Genomic DNA, 17,915 nt, shown 5'->3' with positions numbered 1-17,915 from the left:
TTTGACCTCTATCTCTGACCCCATTTCCCATCCCCACCCCCACCCCCAGGCCACAAGTTTCCAAACTCTGAGCCTTGGTTAAGCTCTGGACAATTGTTTAAGCTATTTTCTAAACTGTATTTCCCCTTAAATTTTCTCTCATTTAAAAAAAAATAAGCAAATGATCAGATTCAAAATGCATTGGATCCTGTCTGGCCTGAGACTACAGAAAGTACAAAGATCTGGATTCCAATCTAACTCTTTATAAGCTCCTTATCACTTCAGTGGTCTCCAAGCTTTCTCTTCTGCATAATAGCAATGTCACCAACCTCACACCTTGCTCTGTCTTGAGTGTTGGAGGCACTGAATGCATGTTAATGTCCTTCCCAAACAGTTCTGCTATTAATTATACCCATGACTGTATAATAGTCTTTATGGAACCTCTGCAGGCTGAAGTGATTTGCTATGATCATAAATCTCCCTTGTTAACAGAGCAGTTAACAGACACTCTACTTGTCCACATACTCACCCAGGGGCCCAATCCTGGAAGACTCCTGTGAGATGATTGAACTGTTTCCTTCTTTCCTCTGAAGTAGCATTCACAGAATCTGCTCCTTTTGCGGTCATAAGGGTACACGGCAGCCTCGCCCCACAAAGAAAACAGAGACACTGACTGGGGTCAGGGATTCAGCTGGACTACCAGCAAGTGAAACACAATCTTACTAGCTGGAAGTAAAAGGTAAAAAGCTAGGGGCACAGCGATCTTAGCTTGGCAGTTGGGTGTCTTACTGAGTCAGATTTCTGAAGACTGCCTTTTTAACTTCGCCCAACATCTTGGATTCTACAAGATCTTTTACAGCTAGACTCTCCTTTTATCCTTACAAGCATCTTGATGAGTTGGTAAATATTACTACACCCATTCTTCAGAAGAAGAAACTGAGGCCCGTGTGCCCAGATGACAAAAGCTTAGGCAGGATGGAGCTGGAGCTTCACCTGGAGCTACTGGCTCTAAGACTGGTGGTCTTTTGGTCACACGCTTCAGCCTATCATGCAGATGGGCAAGAGGAAGATTCCACGGGCTCTCAGAGTGAGCACGCACTCAGGGCTCTGGTTTGGATGTGGTTTAAGGGTGTCCTTCAAAGTTTCACATGTTGGAAACTTGGTCCTCAGTGCGCACTTGATGGGAGATGGCTGGAATTTTTTGTTTAGCAAAATGTCTTAAATTCATTTGTTTTATGTGTTTGAAATAGAAAGAGAGAGAGAAAGAGAGAGAGAGAGATTCCACCTACTAGCTCACTCTACATGGCCACAACAGTGAGAGCTGGTCCAGGTAGAAGCCAGGAACTTGGAACTCAACTCAGTCCAGCTCTCCCACATGGGTGGAATCACCTGCTACCTCCAAGGATGCATGATAGCAGAAAGCTGGAATAGGAAGTGGACCCGAGCCTTGGACCCAGGTATCTGGTAAGGGATGTGGCATTCTGAGTGTCTTTACTGCTGCACCAAATTCCCTCCCCAACACCACCACCTCTTTTTTTTTTTTTTTTTTTTAAGATTTATTTAATTTTACTTGAAAGTCAGAGTTACACACAGAGAGAAGGAGAGGCAGAGAGAGAGAGAGAGAGAGAGAGAGAGAGAGAGAGAGAGAGGTCTTCCATCTGCTGGTTCACTCCCCAGTTGGCTGCAATGGCTGGAGCTGTGCCGATTCAAAGGCAGGAGCCAGGAGCTTCTTCTGGGTCTCACACATGGATGCAGGGGCCCAAGGGCTTGGGCCATCTTCTACTGTTTTCCCAGGCCATAGCAGAGAGCTGGATCAGAAGTTGAGCAGCCAAGACTCAAACCGGTGCCCACATGAGATGCTGGCACTACAGGCGGCAGCTTTACCCACTACACCACAGCACCCCCTCTTTTAAAAATAAAATTTATTTGGGCTTCTCAGTGGTGGAACTTAGTGGAGGTTCTTAGGTGATTAGAAGCACTCCCCTCAGAAGGGATTCAGGTAGTTTTAGGGGACCCTGGGTTAGTTCTCCAGAGAGTGAACTGTTGCGGGGTGAGCCAGACCCCCGAGTCACGGGCCGGTGTCTGTCTCGCTCCAGGACACACCCCTGCCCTCGTGCGCCCTCTGCCTGAGACCATTCCCAAACCCGAGCCAGCGCCAGAGGCATGTCCTGCAACCTCCAGATCTGCGAGCTAAACAAACTTTTTCTTTTAAAAAGTTCCCAAACTCGAGTATTTTCATTAAAGAAAAATAATTATATTTAGTAACCCATCCCAGTACCGCAGACAAAAAAGCACCAAACTGGGGTAAAAATGACCTTGGCTCCATTCCCAACCATTAACTAGTAGTGTGTTTTCTTACCTCTGCGAAGAGCAGGCAGCAATAAACGACTCCAACTTCCTTCTCATGTGTCTTTTCCTTCAGTGTGTATCTTTAGTTATATTAATTTATGATCTACATGCCTGTGGCATAGAAGAAATGCCTAGAAAATAAATTTGGAGTTCATCACAAGTTCAGCGGCAATTGTGTGTCTTTGACCTGATGTGACCACTGTGGCTGAATTTCAAAGTTGGGATTTTCATTCCTGGCTTCTTGGAAACAGGCCTCGCTAAACTTCAGTTGACCACTCTGTAGCTCCCACTTCCTCCTCTGAATACGCGAGTGATCAGAGGCTCTGTACAGGAGAAAGGAATTTTTAATGATTTCTTACCTCCTCCTAGCCTTCCTACCCTGACGCCAAGGTCAAAGGAGTTGCTGATCTGATTGGTCACTAGAGATAGAAACTTGTAATTAGCAGGCGGGTTGCCATACCTAGAAATGGTTGGCTTTCTTTCCTGTTGGCAGCAGTTGGACAAACAAACAGACTTAGCCTTCTCTCTTACTATCCACCTCCTCCAAGCAAGTATCTATTGAAAAATAAATCACATGTTCTCTGTCACTTTGTCACCTTGCCTCCACACATTCTTGTAAAACTCCAAGATACAATTTTGGGAAGGAATAGCAGGTTCTGCATAGGTCTCGAAACCTAAACCACAGGCTTCTGTTAGTTTTCAATTTAAACTTGAAATGAGGTTCTTGGGTGGTGGCTCCATTAATAAAAAATCGGTACTGTCTTATTCAACTCCTGGCCTCTGTCTGTCTCTAGAGAACCGTGGTTACCAGTCTCCCAGATGGATCCCAGCGAGCCGTCAATCCTGGCACTCATTCTCTGTGTTGGTCCCGCCCACATTGCTCCAGAGCTGCCATGTAAGAGCAACAGAATACGGCACATGTGACAGTATGCCACTTCTGAGACAAGTTATAAAAGACTGTAGCTTCCGTCTCGCTTGCTGTGTCTCTTGGATCACTCTCTTGGGGAACCCCAACTCTCAAATCTATGGAAAAGTCTGCAAGAGTCCTTTCCTGGAACTTGGTCTTCAATGACCTTATATGAGTCCTTGTCTGACTTCCCCTTCCTCCTCGAGGCCATGGCCGGACTGAGTCTTACTTGTCTTTGAATTCTCAGTGCCTGGCAAAGTAGCTGGTACCTATTAAGCTCCCAATAAATATTTACAGGATAAATTTTTTAAAAAAAGGAGAAGCAGAAGGAAGAAGGAGGAGGAGGAAGAGGAAATTTTTTATATTTAGCTTGTAATCAGACCTCATATTTTATATGTCAAGAGTGTAGGATTTGGGGGCTGGCATTGTGGTACAGTGGATTAATCCTTCACCTCCTGTGCCGTCATCCCTTATGGGCACCGGTTCAAGTCCCAGCTGCTCCTCTTCAATCCAGCTCTCTGCTATGGCCTGGGAAAGCAGTAGAGGATGGCCCAAATGCTTGGGTTCTTGTACCTGCGTGGGAAACATGGAGGAACCTCCTGGTTCCTGGTTTCAGATCAGCTCAGCTCAGGCTGTTGCAGCCATTTGGGGAATGAACCAGCAGATGGAAGACCTTTCTCTGAATTTCCCTCTCATTCTCTATAACTCTACCTCTCAGATAAATAAATAAAATCTTAGAAAGAGTGTAGGACTTGAACTTGTTTTTCAGTAGAAGCCAAATGTAGCAGTTTGCATTAAATTCCATAGTTGTTTTATATCACTGAGTAAGTCTGTGTGTGGAAATAGAAGACAAATCTAAGAAATCTCCTTGGCTCATACAAGTTTCCAAAGTTTCCCTCATAATCTTAGTTCCAGAGTCTAACATGGAGTGATCTTTCCTTCACAATGAGGAACTTTATTTTTTCCCTCCTTTGTCCACATCCTCATTAAATTACATCCAGTGTTAATCAGATTATGCTTAATGAAGCTGAATGTTTTGGCTCCAAAGACGTATTAACTCCAAATCTCCTCCTGTTGTCACTATGGCTCTGTTTTTGCTCATTTCACAGTCCCCTGAGACAGGCAGATGTTCATTCCAAAGACAGTGGACCTCAAGAAAACAGGAGAAAGAAGAGGAAGCCACAGTGGCCCATCTGGCGCATTGCTTGTTTCCTAAATGTGCATTCTCAGAACTGAGCTAACGCTGAGCCACAGGCCCCGGGAAACCCTCCCGGCCTCCCCACGTTTCTGTGTATTCCTTTTCCTTCCCCCCGAAGATGAAACTGTCTTTGGAAGTTGGTCAGTTGATTTATACGGAGGTACTAAAAAGTTCAAAAACTTTAACTCAGAAAGAGGCCAAATCTGTTTTCAAGATGGTTAAGAAGACAAATGAGACTTACCCAGCCAAGCAGGAAGGAGTATAAATAGACATTACACTCATGATGTAGCTGAGCAACGAGCCTCTATCTACAACCTCTGCATTAGGCATGGTGTGTGTTTGAGAGTATGTGTGTGCATGTGTGTGCATGTATGTGTGTGCATACATGGATACTACTTACATGCATCTGTTATATAGGAGTATGTATTTTTAAATCACTCACATCTTTCGTGTGGGGTACAGTGGTTTCTTATCTTTCTGGGATAATCTCTATTCTACCAGAGCAGAGTTCTGTCAATCCAGTTTTTGAGGCTTATCACTGGGGGCAACTTGACGTCATAATATTGGCTACAACACAGGATACTCCAGTTCAGTGAAAGGTCCCAACTGTGACCCAGTAAGACAAACAGTACTTTCTCTTCTGCACATGCTGGTGTCTGAATATGTGGGAAGAGGGCGACAATTCTTTCAAAAGTCATCTGCTCCCCTGCTCCTGGCTGATTCTGAGATTCAGATGAGTGACAAACAAAAAGGAGAAAAAAAAACCTTTTTCTTGGAAGCCACATAAGACTGATTTTCTTTTCTTTTCTTCTCTTATTTTCTTTTCTTTTCTTTTTTTTTGTGAGAGCTGCAGAACACACATATGGCAGGACGTGCTTCCAGAAAGCTCTGACACATCTATTAGCCATGAGCTTTTGTGTGTTAAAAGAGATCAGCCACAGAAATACTGCTGCTGCCAAAAAAGTGCCCTCTGAGTCCTCTCTAGTGGCCTCCTTGCCAGGATGACTTGGGATTCACGAAATCATCCCCAGAAGACAAGATCTTTGTTCCTTTAGGGCAGATGGGCCAAGGGAGGGTTGATTGACTTTGTCACTTTGGTGTGGTCACAGAGGTTTTAGTGGTTGACCATGAAGCTATTTGATTAAAAATGATAACCATCTAATAATTATACATATTTACTTGGCCCAATGTGATGTTTCCATACATGTATGCATTGTGTAATGATCAAATCAGGGTAATTATCATATTGATTTTAAAAATTCATTAATTTTAAGAGATTTATTTATTTATTGGAAAAGAACAGTGACAGAGAGAGGGGTATACAGAGAGAGACAAAAAAAGAGAGGGCTGGTGCCGCGGCTCACTAGGCTAATCCTCTGCCTTGCAGCGCCGGCACACCAGGTTCTAGTCCCGGTTGGGGCACCGGATTCTGTCCCAGTTGCCCCTCTTCCAGGCCAGCTCTCTGCTGTGGCCAGGGAGTGCAGTGGAGGATGGCCCAAGTGCTTGGGCCCTGCACCCCATGGGAGACCAGGAGAAGTACCTGGCTCCTGCCATTGGATCAGCGCGGTGCGCCGGCTGCAGCGCACTGGCCGCGGCGGCCATTGGAGGGTGAACCAACGGCAAAGGAAGACCTTTCTCTCTGTCTCTCTCTCTCACTATCCACTCTGCCTGTCAAAAAAAAGAGAGAGAGAGAGAAAGAGAGATCTTCCTTTCAATGGTTCACTCCACAAATGGCTGTATCAGCCAGTGCTGGGCCAGGCCAAAGCCAGGAGCTGGAAACTCAATTCAGGTCTCCCAAGTGGGTGGCAGAGGTCTAAGTACTTGGGCCATTACCTGCTGCACTCCCAGGCACATTAGCAGGGAGTTGGATTGGAAGCAGAGCAGCTGGGACTCAATGCTGGTGTCACAAGTGGAAGCTTAATGCGCTGTGCCACAATGATACCCCCTAAAATTTATTGTTTAAAAAATAAGATATGGGTTTCTACCATGATGGAAGCTTCCCTTAAGCCACTGTTCTGTCAAGTGTCCCCCACTGGTCCCTGAAAGGCAGTCAGTGTCCTGATTTCCATCAATGAGTTTGTTTTACCTTTTCATGAACTTTATATAAATGGAATCATATGGTTAGCAAAAAAAAAAAAAAAGGTAAGCATCTAAAGAAAAGTACACAAATAGTGTCTGTATTTTTTTGAAACTGCGAATTGGCTTTCTTGGATCTTTCTCCCACCCCACCAGAAAATAAACTGCTTAACATTCAAGTCAGTGTTTGCCCAAGGGTAGCTACACAAGTCACCTAGCAAGGTGTCTGTCCTTACCTTACCACTGGGATGGTAGGCTTCACTCAGTCTGGCTCTCATAAAAGGATTTACTGAAATCTATGGGGAGAGGGGACTCACCCATAAAGGTCAACAAGAATAGGTCTCGATCCTGAAAGCAGGGTTTTCTGTCAAGGCCATGGGAGCAATGAAAAAGAACAAAGATCCTCTGTTGGGTCTCCAGATGTGAGGGAGTGAGTAAAAAGGTATTAGACAGTCAGCAAAGCTCCTTCTGTAGAGGCATAGCTTGGGGAGTTGTGGTTAGGTTGTACGGGAGACAGCGAGGGAGTCAGACGTCTTTCCATTCAGGTGCTCCCAAGGGGCACCTTCCCAGCCATATTTTCAAAAATGTATTTTTATTTATTTGAAAGGCAGAGAGCCAGAGAAACAGAAAGACACAGGCACATTTCCCAAATGTCCACAACATCCAGGGCTGGACCAGACAGAAGCCAGGAGCAGGAAATTCAATCCTGGTTTCCCACATAGGCAGCTGGGACTTAAGTACTTGAGCCATCACCTACTACCTCCCATGGTGCAAACTGGCAGGAAGTGGGAGTCGGAAGCAGAGCTGAAACTTGAACCAGACACTCTGATATGGGATGTGGGCATCGCAGGTGGCATCTGAACATCTGTGCCAAACACCTGCGCCCCAATCGTATTTTCACAGCCTTGTTACTAAGGTAATCACGAAGGATGTCAGAATTAGCAAAATGAAGCGGGATGATGAGCTGCTTCACCCCACCCCTAAGCTTGCTCTCTGAGGTTTCTTCCCCCAGACTCCAAAGAATCTCCAATTTCAGAGCCAGAAACAATGAAAGAGGTACACAAGAGGCCGGCACTGTAGCGTAGCAGGTAAAGCCGCCGCCTGCAGTGCTGGCATCCCATGTGGGTGCCGGTTCAAGTCCTGGCTGCTCCACTTCTGATCCAGCTCTCTGCTATGGCCTGGGAGAGCAGTAGAAGATGGCCCAAGACCTTAGGCCCGTGCACTCACATGGAAGACCTGGAAGAAGCTCCTGGCTTCTGGCTTTGGACCAGCACAGCTCCAGCCTCCTCTCCTCTCCTCTCCTCCCCTCCCCTCCCCTCCCCTCCCCTCCCCTCCCCTCCCTTCCCCTCCCCTCCCCTCTCCTCTCCTCCCCTCCCCTCTCCTCTCCTCTCCTCTCCTCTCCTCTCCTCTCCTCTCCTCTCCTCTCCTCTCCTCTCCTCTCCTCTCCTCTCCTCTCCTTCTCTCTCTGTGTAACTCTGACTTTCAAATAAATAAATAAATCTTTAAAAACATAACTGCACACAAAGGCTTCCTTTGTGGTGTGGAAGTGACATGCAGTACTCGCAGAATCACACAGTACACCTGAGCATCCCCAGGCAGCTCTCTTCCTCTTGACGGAGAAGGAAAGGTGGTGAGTTCAAGATGGTCCACCGAGCCCAACTGGGTACATCTCCTCCCTCCCAAATCCCTGTGAAACAGGATATGCCAAATAAGTAAAGTCCTAGGCATTACCTAGGAAATGCCAGTTGAGTGGGAGCTAAATAATTTCTGGGTGGTAGCAGGCTGAAAGGAAATACCAGAGACAGAGAAACCATGGTTTCATGGCCCCCTCCCCAGGAAGGGAAAGCTGGATAAATGATTCTCTAGTAGACTATGAGCTTCATCAGGACAAGTCATTATCTGCCTTATTAATTACTGTATCCTGTGTGCCTTGCATAGCTCCTGGCACAGAGGAGGTACTGTCAAGTTGGAATATCCTGGTTTTCTCAAGAGAAATATAAGCCAGATTCAGCAGGATGGGTGAGACGTGTGTTGTGAGGTGCTTGGTTGGGGGAGTGAAAGTACTGCTGGGCCATGGGCCCCAGGTTGCACAGTGAGCAGCTGGTTATGGTGTTTGCTCCAGGCTCTGTCCGTAAAGGATCAGCCATGGGAACTCCAAGAGTAAGAATCGGAGCCAGACAGAAAAGCAGGTCATGGCCCCAGTTAAGAGAATTATTGAACAGTTAATTAAGGAACTGAAACTTGAAACAGCTGTGAAATCCCCTGAAGTGCTCTAGGGGGTAACTTTTCCTACTTATTTATTTGAGGCTAACCTGCTGGCCTACCCAGCCTGCCCATAAACCTTGGAGTGCAACACATCTGTTAAAGTCAGTCACCACATGTCTTAGTCTGTTTTCTGTTGCTGTAATTTATAAAGAAAAGACGTCCATTTCATTCAGGGTTCTGGAGGCTGGCAGCCCCAAGATCAGCTGGCTCTATCAGGTGAGGACCTTGAATGTGTCATAAGATGGCAGGAAACTGGAAGGGAAAGAGCACGGGGTGTGGTCTGCCTCATTTCATAGCGCTCCTTCTTGTGGTCACTGATCTGGTCCTGTGAAAAAGGCATCAATCCCGCTTTATGACTTCAGCACCTCTTGAAGGCCCATCTCTCAACACCAGAGCAATGCAGTTGAATTTCAACATGACTTTGTGAGGGGACAAACCATACTCAAACCACAGCACAACATTCAAGGGAAGACCTGGTGAGAGATGTTAGAAGAGAATCTAAACAGTCTCTAAGCATCCACATGTCCACTGAGTAGGCAAAGGAAACGTGATACATTCACATAATGGAACATGGTGGATATTTAGCTATAAAAAGGAATAAAGTACTGATATACATGACAATGTGGATGAACTCTGAAGACATTCTAAACTGTATACAAGTTACTCATGCAGAAAAATTTATGTTTAGGAATGAACAACCTAGAATCTCCAGACTTTCGAATCCAACTCATAGCCTGAAAGCTAAAGGAGCAGACAACTGAACTCTGGGGACAAAGCAAATTCAGGCAGCCAAAGGGAATGTGGAAAGAATTTGCGACCTATATCCACACTGCTTCCTCTGACTGTACCGCTGAAATACTGTTCCCAGTCCAACCTGACTCGGGGCTTTATTCCCCAGTGTCTTCCCACCATGAGTATCGCCTCCTTTACATACTGCAGCCCCTAAAATACAAACAAAATGCATTAATATTTGTTAATTAAGGTCACTACAGTGTCTATTGGACAATATTCCTGCAACAGTTGGTTCAAAAATATGATGTCAGCAAGAAATGTTGTAATATGCCTTCAAAAATACTGCTGTATCATTCTTACTTTTAAAAGTGATCATTAAGTGAGAAAATTACAAAATCACAGAAGCTAGAAAAGGTTATAATACTTGAGGATTAAGCCAGGAAATTCAATTCCTAACACTATGAATCATAGAAAGTAACAGAAAAGGAAAGAAATGAAACCACCAAAGAAATAATTCAAGAAAAGTTCTCAGCACTGAAGTCTCTTGTTAGAAAAAAGGGTTCATCAAGTGTCCAGAAAAAATGAATAAGTATTAGTCAAACATATGTGGAATTTAATGTTGGAGTCAAAAAAGAAAAATCCTAAAATGCCTGGAGAGTGTAAAGACTAGATTCTGCCAAAAAAAAGAAAAAATTCAGAACAGCATCAGTCTTCTCAAATTTCCACGAGCTGCTGAATGGATAATCAAAATGTATATCCATACAGTGGAAACTAGAAGAAATTCTGGGGAAAAAAATTCATGGAACTTTACACCTAGCCAAGCTGTCAAATAATATAAACACTTTTTCAGACATTCAAGTTCATGCTCTTTATGCGCCTTTCTCAGGATGCAAATAGAGGAACTGTTTCATTGAAATAAGCAAAACAAGTGAAGCAAGAAAGAGAAAACTATTGAAATCCAGGAAAAGAGGGTTTCAACAAGAAGATACGGGAAATAAATCCTGAGCATGGTCTGGAAGGAAAGTCTCCAAGAGGGCCGTCATGCCGCAGGTGCAGAGGTGAACTTGTGCAGGATGAGCAAAGTCAGAAGACTCCGAGGAGTCCGAGATGGTGAAGCTGATGGAACGCCTAATGTCATGTGAACATTTTTAAGAGGAGTTCCAAGGACAAGGTGATAGTAAACATACAGAAAACAGACAAGATCCATTTAAACTGAAAGCTGTGTAAAGAACAGTAATCATAGTTCAACTTACGTATAGTCGTATTAATATTGATACAACCACGATCTTGGTAAAAGCGTTGGGATATTGAAGGATAAGAAGTGTGTGTGTGTGTGTGTGTGTGTGTGTGTGTGTTAGGGGGGAAGGGTAGGATGTTAGTAAAGACAAGTGAGATGTCTCCAAAGTGAGAAGGTGTAGATTTTGTCCAAAGCCTGAACATATCAGTGACTCAGCCATTCTACTTCTGGGCATATACCCAAGAGAACTGAAAACATACGTCCACATAAAGACTTTGACACAAATGTTTACAGCAGCATTATTCACGATAGCCAAAAAGTAAGAAGCATCCACATGTCCATCAACAATGAAGTAGACAAAGAAAATGTGATACATTCACATAATGGAACATGGTGGATATTTAGCTATAAAAAGGAACAAAGTACTGATATACATGACAATGTGGATGAACTCTGAAGACATTCTAAGTGAAAGAAGCCAAATACCAAGGCCAAGGCCATGTGTTGTATGATTTCATTCTATGAAACATTCAGAATAGGCAAACCCATGGGGATAGAGTGAATAGATTAGTAGTTTGCAGACTTGGGGTATGGGAAGGAGGAGTGGAACTGCTAATATATAAGGGTTTTCTGGCAGGGGTGATGTAAATGAACTAAAATTAGTGGCGCTGGCTGTATAATTGAATATACTACAACCACCAAATTGTGCATTTTAAAAGGGTGAATTGCATGGTACATGAGTTATATCACAATACAACCATCATTTAAAAACAACAAAGGATGTTGGCTATTAAGAGACAGCCAAGTAAACTGCAAATGAAGAAGTTAAATTAATTAAAAGTGGTTTCCTTGGTGGGATTTTTAAAGAAGGGGTAGATCAAGACATTGATGTTCTTTGTAATCAGTGGTACAAGACTACTGATTTCTACTAAAGTAAAAATTAAAAACAAATAACTGGGGGCCGGCACTGTGGCACCGTAAGTTAAGCCTCTGCCCGCAACACTGGCATCCCATATGAGCAGCAGTCAGGTCCCAACTGCTCCACTTTTGGTCCAGATCCCAGCTGGTGGCCTGGGAAGGCAGTAGAGGATGGCCCAAATGTTTGGGTCCCTGCACCTGCATGAGAGACCCAGAGGAGGCTCCTGGCTCCTGGATTTGGATTGGTCCAGTTCTGGCTGTTGTAGCCATTTGGGGAGTTAGTGAACCGGTGGATGGAAGACCTCTGTCTCTGTCTCTCCCTCTGTCTGTCTCAAATAAGTAAATAAATCTTTTTTTTTTTTTTTTTAAAGTGGAGATCAGGAAAGATCTGACAGTTCCTGCCGATATTCTAAACAGGCAACACTAACCTTGGTTTTGGTAAAGTCTGGGTCATGGCGTTGGCCTCCATGTGACAGTTGCCTCAGAGGCGCAGCAGTTCCTACACTGATATCCTGATGTGTTCATTTTACTTGGCAGAATGAACTACAAACTGCATAGGCAATATGCTGTTTGCATCTTCTCACCATGTTTCCCTTTAAAAAAAAAAAAAAAAAACACAAGATTTTATTTATTTGAAAGAGTTACAGAGAGAGGTAGAGCCGGAGAGAGAGAGAGAGGTTTCCCATCTGCTGATTCACTCCTCCAGGGCTTGTAACAGCCAGGGAGTTCTCCCATGTGGATGGCCAGGACCCAGGAAAATACTTGAGCCACCACCTGCTGCTTCCCAGGTTTGCATTAGCATGAAGCTAGAATGGCCAGTGGAGCTAGGACTCAAACCCATCTCCTTGGATATGGAATGTGTGTGTCTCAAGTGCTAACACTCTTAAACTAAATCATCGAGAAAAAAGAAGTAAATGATAATAAGAATATTACATGGCACCTCCTCCTAGAATATTATGGTCTTGTGGTGCTGGCTCAGGACCATATACTTCCTGAGGAGGGTGATGGACCAGTGCACGAGAAATGGCATTCTCCACCAGTGCCGCAGAGCTGGCACACCAGACACACAGTAATGTGTCCAGGTCACAAACTTGTGCTTCCTGTCAATCCTATTTTCCCCTTGTTTCCACAGCCATCAAGTCACAGTTATGAAAAATATAACCTGGAGTCAGCGCTGTGGCATAGCAGCTTAAGCCTCTGCCTGTGTCAGCAGCATCCAAGATGGGTGCCAGTTGGAGTCCCAGTTTCGCTACTTCCAATCTAGTTCCCTACTGATGTGCCTGGGAAAGCAGTAGAAGATGGCCCAAGTACTTGGGCCCCTGCCACCCACGTGGGAGACCCAGAAAAAGTTCCTGGCTCCTGGCTTCAGCCTGGCCCAGCCCTACTGTTGCAACCATTTGGTGAGTGAACCAGCAGATGGAAGATTCTCTCTCTTTTTTTTTTTTTTTTTTTTTTTTGACAGGCAGAGTGGACAGTGAGAGAGAGAGACAGAGAGAAAGGTCTTCCTTTGCCGTTGGTTCACCCTCCAATGGCCGCCGCTGCAGCCGGCGCACCGCGCTGATCCGATGGCAGGAGCCAGGATCCAGGTGCTTTTTCCTGGTCTCCCATGGGGTGCAGGACCCAAGCACCTGGGCCATCCTCCACTGCACTCCCTGGCCATAGCAGAGAGCTGGCCTGGAAGAGGGGCAACCGGGACAGAATCCGGCGCCCTGACCGGGACTAGAACCCGGTGTGCCGGCGCCGCAAGGTGGAGGATTAGCCTATTGAGCCACGGCGCCGGCTCTTTCTCTTTCTCTTTCTCTTTCTCTTTCTCTTTCCCTCCCCCTTTCCCTCTGTAATAAATCTTTAAGAAAGAAACAGAGGCACGCAAGGAGCCGGAATCCCTACCCCTACCACAAGCCAAGCTAGCAAACTGGCAAGACTGAGAGATGAGGGGAATCCAGGGCCCAGGCCCGAGGCAGTGATGCAGGGACAAGGAGCAGAGTGTCCTCGCAGGAGCCTTGGGGTCCCCGGCTGAGGTAACCTCTTCGCAGTGTGCTCTCATAAGCGGGGGTTTTACTCCCTTGTTATTCATTGCCCTCATAATTCGGGGTTTTGGTCTAGATTGTAAACCCTGGAAGGGCAGGAGCTGGTTGTTCCGTTCACTCTGGTGTCCTTCATCAATCATCAATGCTTGGTGCACAGGAGACACTGAGACAACAGTTGAATGAATCAATGATCAAGGTAAGAGCGGGTAAGTTTCAGGTAGCAGGCGAGACCAACAGTGTAAAAGAGGCCCGCGCAGCGGCTCACTAGGCTAATCTTCTGCCTGTGGCGCCGGCACCCTGAGTTCTAGTCCTGGTTGGGGCACCGGCTTCTATCCCGGTTGCTCCTCTTCCAGTCCAGCTCTCTGCTGTGGCTCGGGAGTGCAGTGGGGGATGGCCCAGGTCCTTGGGCCCTTTACCTGCATGGGAGACCAGGAAGCACCTGGCTCCTGGCTTCGGATCGGCGTAGCACGCTGGCCTCAGTGGCCATCTGGGGGGTGAACCAACAGAAAAGGAAGACCTTTCTCTCTGTCTCTCTCTCTCACGGTCTAACTCTGCCTATCAAAAAACAAACAAACAAACAAACAAAAAAAAACAGTTTAAAAGAAAGGAAGCAGAAGAAAGGGCTTGGGGCAGGGGTAGAAGACATAAGGTTTCTCTAGAGAAGACCAGAAGGAGTTCATGCTTCCGCTAAATCATGTTGCACTTCCGTCAAGAACACCCATCTCCAAAGCCAGCCTTGCGGTACTGCTCATAGTGTAAGAAAGAACATTGAACCCATTTAGCCAAAACCAGCGGTGGGGTGTGGAATCCACCTGCTCAGAGAAGGGAACAGGCCTCTTTCTTGATGATTAATTTGGCTTTTCCTACACTTTTCTGAAGCAAAAGCCTGCCCGTGGAAGGTCATGAATGGGCCTTTTTGCCTCCAGCTTTGAGACAAACAGCCTATTCAAGGGCCCGTGCCACGCCCTGCCCACAGGGTCTGAGATGGGATTATCTCAGCTGTTTACCAGGTCCCACAGGGCAGGGACTGCAGCCTCATTTGCTCTGTGTTTCACATGAGCTGATGGCTGCTGGCAGGCAGGAGCTATTAGCGACCATCCATGTCATTAATGTCACTTACTGCTTCTCTGTGACAGTGATGGGAGGGAGGTACTGACACCGAAATCCAGCTGGCACGCTGGGCACATTCCGACGTGCAACTGACAGAGCCTGTCCAGGGCCCCTGATGGGACGCTGGGGGCTCATAACAAATAACTCAGATGAGCCTGAGTTTAGATTTTGCTATGGATTAGGGCCAAATAAGTGAGCCAGCCTCCCGGAGCGTGAGTGTCTGACTTGTAAAAATGAGGAAGTAAGGTTAAGACTGACTCCTCAGATAGCTGTAGGGTTAAATGACGCACACACTTGAAAACCCTCTCATGCGCCTGGTGCATCAGCGACGCTCCCTCCTTGCTGCTTCCTCTCCTTTCTCTCTCCCCTTCCCTGCCTCTTTCTGCTCCTTGTTCTCTTTATGCCTTGCTCCTGCAGAATGAGTCATTTGAGAGAGAGAGCAGGAATTGAGTTAACTGGGCCCGTTCGGCACTGTCCTCCATCAATCCCAGTACATGATCGCTGTGCAGCCTGTAACCGGGCAGCAAGGGGCATCATGCTCCGTGCTCTGTTCTGGAAAACCTTTCCTGTGTGGGGGACCAGAGTGGACCATCTTCACTGAGGCCCGAGATGTTCCGCTTCAGCATCGAGCCTGCTGCCGGGAACAGCTGAGCACCAAGAATGTGGAGCACAGGAACAGTCCAGTCCAGCACTGGCTGACTCACTAAAACCTTAGTACAACCAGGCACCATTCATCCATTCATCCAATATTTCATTATGCGCCTGATACTGTTCTAAGCACTCATGAACTCCCCCCCGAACACTGCTCTGAGGTTCTGTTATCACTGTCTCAGCAGTAATGACACTGAAGCACAGAGAAGCTGCGTAACTTGACCAGAACACCTGTGCATAAGACGTTTGAGACCCAGTGGTGGTAGCATTTATACTGCTCCATCGTTTATCCAGTTGTGAGGGATAAGCACATTCGTTTGCTCATGCTTTCATTCATTCACTGAGACTTTCATTAATCATGAAGCATGTGCTACACTTCATATCTGGAGAGATGGGGATGGGGCCGTGCTGTGGTATAATAGGTTAAGCTTCTGCCTGTGGCACTGGCATCCCACAAGCATGCCAGCTGAAGTCCTGGCTGCTCCTCTTCCAATCCAGCTTTCTGCTACAGCTTGGGGAAACAATGGAAGATAGCCCAAGTGCTTGGGCCCCTGCACCCTCCGTGGGAGACCCGGAAGAAGCTCCTGGCTCCTGGCTTTGGATTGGCCCAGCTCTAGCCATTGTGGCCATTTGAGGGAGTGAACCAGCAGATGGAAGACCTTTCTCTCTGTCCCTCCCTCTCTCTGTAACTCTACCTCTCAAATAAATAAATAAATAAATCTTAAAAAAGAGAGAGAGAGATAAGGACACAAGGCACAGAGCTGCCCTCATACACTCTACACTCCAAGGAGGGCAAATGCTAAACCCTTTATCCTTGACTTTTGGAACTAAGGATGCTGTCACCGCCAGTGGATTGGACTTCTTCTTTATATGAAATCTATCCTCTTTATGGGACATCAAATATAAATTTTGCTCTGATGGTGCTCACGTTGAGGAGTCTGTCAGGTGCACTTGCTTATACCCTCATAGTTCAGAAGAGCAGAGTTAAGCAAGGTCAATGTCATTGAAATGCAACACGGCCCTAAGGAGGACTCAGTGTTCCCAAACTTCATGTGGATATCACTCATGCAGAATAGCTGCATTAGATGTTAGAAACTCATTTCTGTTTTTATGCATACTGGAAAATATATAAATAACAACACTGACCCATCATTTCAAGGTTAGTATTGCTTGGAGCAAAGGAAAAGAAAATTTTGGCCAAGTGTGTTAGGGACAGGTGTTTGGCCTAGTGGTTAAGATGCCCAAGCCCTGTTTTGGAGTATCTGGGTTCAATACCTGCCTTGGGCTCTTGATTCCAGCTTCCTGCTCATGCGACCCTGGCAGTTAGCAGTGATGTGGACGATCTGGATTGTGTGTCTGGGTTCCAGTTTCAGCCTTGACCCAGCCCTGCTGCAGGAGTAAACCAGCAGCTGGGAACTCTGTCTCTCAAAGAAAAAAATAATAATAAAACTTTTTTTTGAAAAGTGAGTTAGTTCAAAGAATAGAAAAATTAATAATGGCGGTCGGCGCCGCGGCTCACTAGGCTAATCCTCCACCTTGCAGCACCGGCACACCAGGTTCTAGTCCCGGTCGGGGCGCCGGATTCTGTCCTGGTTGCCCCTCTTCCAGGCCAGCTCTCTGCTGTGGCCAGGGAGTGCAGTGGAGGAGGCCCAGGTGCTTGGGCCCTGCACCCCATGGGAGACCAGGAGAAGCACCTGGCTCCTGCCATCGGATTAGCGCGATGCGCCGGCCCCAGCGCGCCGGACGAGGCGGCCATTGGAGGGTGAGCCAACGGCAAAGGAAGACCTTTCTATCTGTCTCTCTCTCACTGTCCACTCTGCCTGTCAAAAAAAAATTAATAATGCCAAGGTGGTATTTCAGATACTAAAACTTATCAAAGCAGTACGCAAATGTAACACACGGTAGTTCTTATCACAGGTGTTGCTGGCATATGGGGCAGGGCAGCTCTTCATTGTGTAGGGGCAGCCCTCTCACCGCGGATTACCTAATATCCCTAGTCCCTGACCACCATGTGGCAGTACTGCCACCTCACCCCCAAACCAATGCATGGCAATAACTCCTCACGGCGGGGAGGGGGACATGCCTCCCAACATTTCCAAATGCTACCTAGTAGAGGGCTGAGGGGGATTTGGTCTCTCCCCTGCTTGGGAACTATTATTAAAGCCAAACCTAAAGGCTTAGTGGATGAGCCACTGAAAAAAAAAAAGCAAAAAACAAAAAACAGAAAGACAGGCTATTCTCGGATATTTTCCAAGTAGAATGAAGGGAAGATAAAAGTCAAGCTCAATTGCCAAGTTGCTTGATGGGGGAGGCACCAGAGTAAGCAAATGAGGACCTAATGGAGGAGAAGCAAAGGCACAGAAAGTCCTGGCAAGAGTGAGGACAGACAGAAAAGGCCTGGGGCTACAGACAGAGCTCTCCTGGCTTGGGGCTGCTGTTACCAGGCAAGATCAGTTCCTTCCTGCT

At 46.4% G+C, this 17,915-nt stretch overlaps 1 long non-coding RNA gene across 1 annotated transcript; it reads right to left on the bottom strand.

Moving 5' to 3' along the window:
• Positions 1-1,510: 1,510 nt before the first annotated feature.
• Positions 1,511-12,254, bottom strand: LOC138844408 (uncharacterized). The gene is made up of 3 exons (XR_011380194.1): positions 12,090-12,254; positions 2,339-2,651; positions 1,511-1,787 (listed from the first exon to the last, which is right to left on the bottom strand). It is a non-coding gene; the product is annotated as an uncharacterized lncRNA (long non-coding RNA).
• Positions 12,255-17,915: the final 5,661 nt, after the last annotated feature.

This window comes from Oryctolagus cuniculus, chromosome 11, assembly GCF_964237555.1.
Source record: "Oryctolagus cuniculus chromosome 11, mOryCun1.1, whole genome shotgun sequence".
NCBI lineage: Eukaryota > Metazoa > Chordata > Mammalia > Lagomorpha > Leporidae > Oryctolagus > Oryctolagus cuniculus.
Note: the sequence above shows the minus strand (reverse complement) of the source record. Positions and strands in the feature narration are given on the sequence as shown.